The sequence below is a fragment of the Corvus hawaiiensis genome, chromosome 4 (assembly GCF_020740725.1).
Source record: "Corvus hawaiiensis isolate bCorHaw1 chromosome 4, bCorHaw1.pri.cur, whole genome shotgun sequence".
Classification (NCBI taxonomy): domain Eukaryota; kingdom Metazoa; phylum Chordata; class Aves; order Passeriformes; family Corvidae; genus Corvus; species Corvus hawaiiensis.
The window spans coordinates 46,712,435-46,718,971 of NC_063216.1; positions in this window are offsets into that span (position 1 = coordinate 46,712,435).

The window sequence follows — 6,537 nt, forward strand, 5'->3', positions numbered from 1 at the left end:
GCAACATAGAAACATCTAGCAAAAGATTTTTTTTTTGTTGGACAGTTTATTGCTTTGGTTTGAAATTGTATTAGACTGGGAGGACTTTATATTGTTTTTCATAAAGAGAACTGTGAAGAATAGATACAAGATTATCAGTGCACTTCAGAGGTTGTCTTTTGTACACATCAGATTGGTCCAGTGCAAGATTTTATTCCCTACAACTCAAGCACTACAGTGCCTAGTGCCAAATGCAGTCCTAGCTGTCCACTTTCATAGTGTGTGGGGAGAAGTGACTGCCCAGGAAATCTAGTGTGCTGTGTGGGAGCTGCCTTGTGTGGGCCAGAAGACACAGGCATGGGAATAAGCCTGGGATCCCTCCTCAGCTCTCCAGTGTGTGAGTGGGTGTCTTGGAGTACTCCCTTGGAAAGCACACCTGCCATAGCCTGGGGAATTCACAGCTCTTACTGCCCAAGAACGTAACTAGAAACACCAGACCATAGGCAACAGCCAGCCAGGGAAGTAGTCTCTGCCCCAGTCGTTAAACTTGTGTGGCTGCTCAGACAGGATAGTAAGATTCACTGAAGAAAAACAGGCAGGACCACAAGAGAGAAAATGAGAGCAAGTCTTCCTCTGCAGCAAGACTGGTGAGGAATGAGGTGGGGGAGTCACATCTGCTTTATAGATATAATACGTGGAAATGAAGTAGAGAAGAGATTGTCTGATTAAAAATGTCTTCAGTGCTGAGGACTTGGAGGACTTTCAAGGTTTAACCTTGAAAATAAATGTCCTGTTTTGTATCTATCACTTTTTTGCAACAGCAGCAGCTGAAGGGAAACTTGAAGTTACAGATGAGCTTTACGTTATTTTGTAGAAGTGAAAACACAGGCTCTTATCATCCAGGCTTGACTGAACTACTCAGTTCCTGAAAATGGGTCACAGAGAGCATCTGCACTAATTAGGAAAAGTTGGCAAAAACAATTATTGCAAGTTAAAAACGTGTGTCAGATCCGTTTTACTTGCATAGTTGATCTGGAGGTGATGTAATGAACAGGTTTTATACCAAAGCAGGACATACTGAAGAGGATGACTCAATTCTGGGAGCTGCAGGGAACAAGTTAAATCAGGTTCACTTTGCAGAGCAGCAGCTTTTGCCAACTCCTCAAGAACATAAAGCAACTGCAGCTGCACCTTCCCCAAAGGCCCCACAGCATGTGGCTCCATGCAGTTAAAATTTTCCTTTTCTTCTTAGGTCCAATTGTTTGTTTGATGGATTTAAACTGCTACGTCCCTTGGCAGAATTCAAGAGAGGACTTGAGTGCTGCTGAGTCAGATAATGTACTGGTCTTGAAGCACTTGGGATGCAAAACAGAGTCCCAAGGCTTGTGATAAGTATTTCCTAAGTTTGTACAAACTCAGGTATGAAGCAATGCTGTGCCTGTGGAGAATGAATTATATCAGGCTGGAGAGCTATAAAACTGATGTGTGAGCAGGCCAACTATAGTGGTCAGTAGGAAGTAGGATACCTGACCAACTCTGGGCATTCAATATAAAACTGTAGGAGGTTCCTGGACTCTGGTTTGGGGCCCAGACATCCAACATTAATCCCTGCAGTGCATAAGTTTGAGCTCGTGTAACTTGTAGACATTAAACTCTGTTTCCTCTTCTTCTTTATCAAAACCTCTGTTTTCTGGACCTGTTTAATTACAGGCCCAAACCACTCCTGTACAAAAGCAGGAATAGAGGGGACCATCACGCAGACAAGTGTGTATGCAGCAACGTTAGGTGCCTGGCCAATGATTTAGTCCTCTGCTAGGGCAGGCCTATGTTCAGATTGTTATTTAGAGCTAGACTCTGTCTTTTCCTACATTTTCATTACTTTGCTAATGAAACAAAGGAGTAATTAATTTATCTTTAGTGTTAAACAAGTAATCATGCAAAGCAGGTACCAACATGGAAGGAGAATTTGAATTGGTCTTTATGTGTGTGTTCCAAACTGCTGAACTCATTTGATATATTACTGACTTCAAGAGGCTGTAGGATTCTGTATCTTGGAGAGTACCTGGATGACAGGAAAAGATGTGTTTCTTTTATTAACTTCCAGCATTATTTCACTACATGAATCATTTCAGTATGCAAAGCTGTCATGAAAATTTGCAAGCCTGGGCTCACAGTTCTACTCACCTATGTTTACTATGATGAAAAAAAATAATCATACCTTACTCATACATCAAAAAACTGATTACCTCAGGCAAGCAGAATCTCAACCAGCTTGTTTTCCATTAGCTCTTTCGAAAAAACAGACATAATGAGAAAGTCCTCAGTCACTTTTCTTTTTAGCAGTTTCTGTGTTATCTTGAGTCAGCCCAGGAACTCACTGAATGTGTGGCTACAACTTATCTTGAACTGGGAAGAATGGGCTTAATATTCCTATTTAGAAAGGAATATAATAAGTCTATATCTAATGTTTAGAAAGCATTTTATCTAGATGTTTCTCTTACTGCCAGAAATCTCATTGACCTTTTTTAACATGGCAACTGAAATAATAATGTGAGTATGAAATAACTATTCTGAAAATGAACATTTCAGAGCTCCTATATTGCACAGCTCAAACTGGGGATATTTGTTGTGGTTGATTTTGCCAAGGGAGTATGAAGCTAATGCCTTTTACAGAAAGCAGGCTCAAAAGTGGAGAGAAAATTAAGCTCTGGTGACAGCAGTTCTGTACTTGTCAATATTCTGTATTCTCTTTGCTAAGGAAAGCCTATTTCCCCTCTTCAGCTATGCCATCAGTAGCTCATTCACTAAGATATTAAACCAGACGTTAAATGGTATCACAACATCCCAGCCAAAGCTCATTTTCAGAACAGAGCCTGTGAAGTGGCTTTGCTGGATCAGGGCCCTTGTTCCATTTAACATCGATTCAGTTACCTGAGACTTCACCTCATTCTCAATCACTGTGTCCTGCTGCAGCACTAAAAATTTCATATTGCTCTTCATAATTGTTCAAATCTTTTCAAAGTCCAACTCTTATATACCAGCCAGAAAATATCTTCCCTTACATCTTAAATCAGACTAAGCAGTAAGTCTTTTTAATTCTTGTTTTTCAAGATGAATTCCTGGTCAGTGAAACAAAATAAGAAGAGGGACATAGATTCAGTTCTTCCCAGCATCACACTTCCTCGCTGCAAGTAAAGCTGTGTAGCTCCTGGGGTGGCCAGGAAGAGACAGCAGGAGGCAGCTCTTGCAACTCTGATCCATCTCCCTTCCTTCCCCCTGACACCACACTGCTGAGGGGCAGAGCCCAGGAGTGGCATTTCCACCACTCTTGGCTCTAGCATTCTGGCCCATGGAGTGTTCCATTGCCACTTCACTGCACCTCTGCAAATGTCACGCTACCCTTAAACCTTCCTGTCACACTGTGCCCCAAGAAACTACCCCACCAGCAAGCCAATCTCTCTATCCTTCTGGATTCCTGCCTGTAGCTTGGACCTGTCACACTGACACAATATATCCACAGACCTCTCTTCCCTTAAATCAGCCAGGGATAGGGCTCCTGCCTGTTTGGGAGCTGGAAGAGCAAAGGGTTGGATGCCAAATCGCTGGATTGCAGCTGGGGACTTCAGGAAGCTCCATTGCCTGAGCAGCCACCTCGTGGCTAAGGATGGAAGAGATGGTGGTGGTAGTAGGCATGTCATGGAAGCACAGCTCAAAATGCTGTGCTGTCTGAAATTTTGCAATGCCATGAAAAGTGGCTTAGATGATGAATATTGAAAGTCCTTTATTACTGAAAGTCATAAAAAAGTAAAAAATACCAGAACTTGTAATTCTGTTCCTTTTTTTTTTTAGTCCTCAAAAAGAAGAAACTAGAGTTGACTTTGAGAAGAAAGCAAAGAATTAAAGTTGTACTGCTCAGACACTTGGACTGAACCCAGCCAGGCAGATGAGTAATTAAATGAGAAGTCACATTTTAAAACATCTGTTCTGCATAATATATGACAAAAAAAGAAATGTGATTCAGCATGGTTACTAAGTTTAATGAAGAAGATAACACATAGACTTTAAAGAATTAATTTCTCAAGGTTGAAGAAATTGAAGAGAGGCACTTCTACCCATAGTCCTATGGCAAAGTTTTTAAGGCTTATTGCATGTTATATTCAGTCCACTGTACCCTGTAATCTTCTCGATGAAAGTTTTCTGATGATAAAAAGATGAAGTAGATGAGGAATAAGGTCTTGCAATACAATTTAGAGAAAGAAAGAACCATGACTCTTTCTGAGTTCTTGATATTTTTGGCTTTATGTACAGACACACAGCAAAATCTCCAGTGTGCTTTTGCATGAGCCTGCTGAAAGTCTTTATGCACAAGTATTAACTGAACTTTTGGAAATGAATATTCATTATGTTTCTTGCTTCTCCATGATCCTTGGGGAACTTGTAATGAAGGAGCATGTAGGAGAGAAAGGTAACTTTATTCTCTCTTTCTGCAAGACCCTCATCAATGCTTCAAAACAAGATGAAAATGCTTTGTGTTCAGACACCGATAAGTTTAGTGCCACTGTGTTCAAAAGGATCCTTCTGCTTATTAAGCTTCAGGTCACAGAGGGGGCAAAAGTCTCATTCTATGTGGGTGTCATTAATTATGGCAAACACATGCAATAATCTCCTTTTTTATTGATGACTCATACTGTGAGGACAAATAAGATAATTTTCCTCACAGTACTAGGTAAGAAGAAGAGACTGCTGTGCCTTAGCTAAAAGTTCATTAGGATATTGGTGTTTTTAAATTTGAGCGTACAGTGATGTATATGCTTTATTCCAGCATCTTTTCATATTTTAATAACTTCCTTCTGTAGTGTGAGGAATTAAAGGAAAAAACCCCTTGAGGAGAGGCTCCAGCATTAAATGAATAAGTTGCCCTTTGTCCCAAGAATCTGCTTCACTTTCCTCCTGCACTGCCCTCCCCTCTGCATATTTTCCCTTTTGCTGGGTATTTGTGCCTCCCCGGGCACTTACCTGTCATTTGACCTCTCCAGGTATGTGATAAGCCCAAGTCACCAAGTCTGTAAAGTCAGTTCAGTCCCTCTTCCGACCCTTCATGGCCCATATCTGTCCCACCAGACACCTACCCTGTCCTCTTCATTCACTGTGTGTTACAAAAGACCATCCTCCCCTGGCAGGAAAGGAAGTGTGTTCCACTTTCTAGGATTCCTGCTAATTGCACTAAGTTGTATCCATCACTGCAACAGGTGCCATTCCTGCTTCAACAGTGCAGGAGCCGTGAGTAGGGCAACACGTCTGTGTGCTTTGCTGGCCTACCTAGTCTGGTGTGCAGAGGCTCAGCCAGCTCTGCCGGGTACAAATCTGCAGAACCAGGGCACCCACCAGCCCAGGGGTGTTGAATACACCTGTGGGCCGGTGTCACTCTCTGCTGGGCTACCTGAATTGCAGGGAGGGTCACAGTAGTCGCCTTTGTCTGGTCTATGGCACAGAGCAAGACAGAGCATGTTAGGGAGCAGGGAGTTTTGGCTAGTTGCAGGCTGATGCTCTGAGTTAAGGTGACAATGCAGATGTACCCAAAGTGTCCTCTAAGTGTCTGGCTAGGAATTACAATCTTTGGGGCAGAGTGGCACAGGCTTTATCAGAGGGCAGGGCAGGGAGCACATGACCTTCTGTGTTTACTGAGAAGTCATGGCACTAACCAGGTAGCTAAAGCAAACTCCACATTTGAGAAACAGTCCCGAGGAAGCAACAAACCTTTGAACATAAGGAGCAATGGAGATGCTTTGTGTCTGTGGTATTTACACAGCCCTTACCAAAGCACCTCCTGAGCTTCTGAAGCTCTTCAAGCGGTGGTGCTTGCTGAGGCCTGGTGACAAGAGACAAGTTCTTCAATGCTCCATTTAGGAACAGCAGTCAGAGGCACAGAAGTCCTGTCTTCAGTTTTAGTTAGTGCTTTGGCCTCAGGAGGACACCAAGCTGTCACTGTGTGCTTTCTGTCTGGACCAAGGACCTGTCAGCCTGGCTGTAACGTTTGCTGTACTGAAAGATAAACATGGGTCAAATGATTTACTGGCCTGCACTGTATCTGGCGCAGCTGGGGCTGGCTGCATTCACACTGCCTGAGGGTACCTGTGCTGGTGTTTTGCGTTTCCTTCCTGACAAGCTTGGAGAGAGGCTGTGCCAGAGTCACATTGCATGCTCGCACGTGAAAAAGGGCTTTGTTTACATGCATGCTGTCTAATCTGCACTTCAGTTTCGAGCTATGCCAGAACATATGTCTGCATATACCCACTTCTAGCTTGCTTTGTGGACCTTGAGCTCCTGGAAAGAAAGTTACGCTACTGCTTATGATGAGCAGCCTGCACTGGGCTGTATGGGAGCGATACTAAGCAGGAGCATCTCCCAGCCACGCAGTGGTCATCTGAAAGTCAGAGTTGGAAGCCAGGATTTGGTAGGCAAAATGTTACACCAGTTCTACTTTCCCAGCTTCTAAATGATGCAGACCTTGTTTCCAGTGGCTTTCCAGAGCTCCACTGATTTAGCCAGCATCTATTG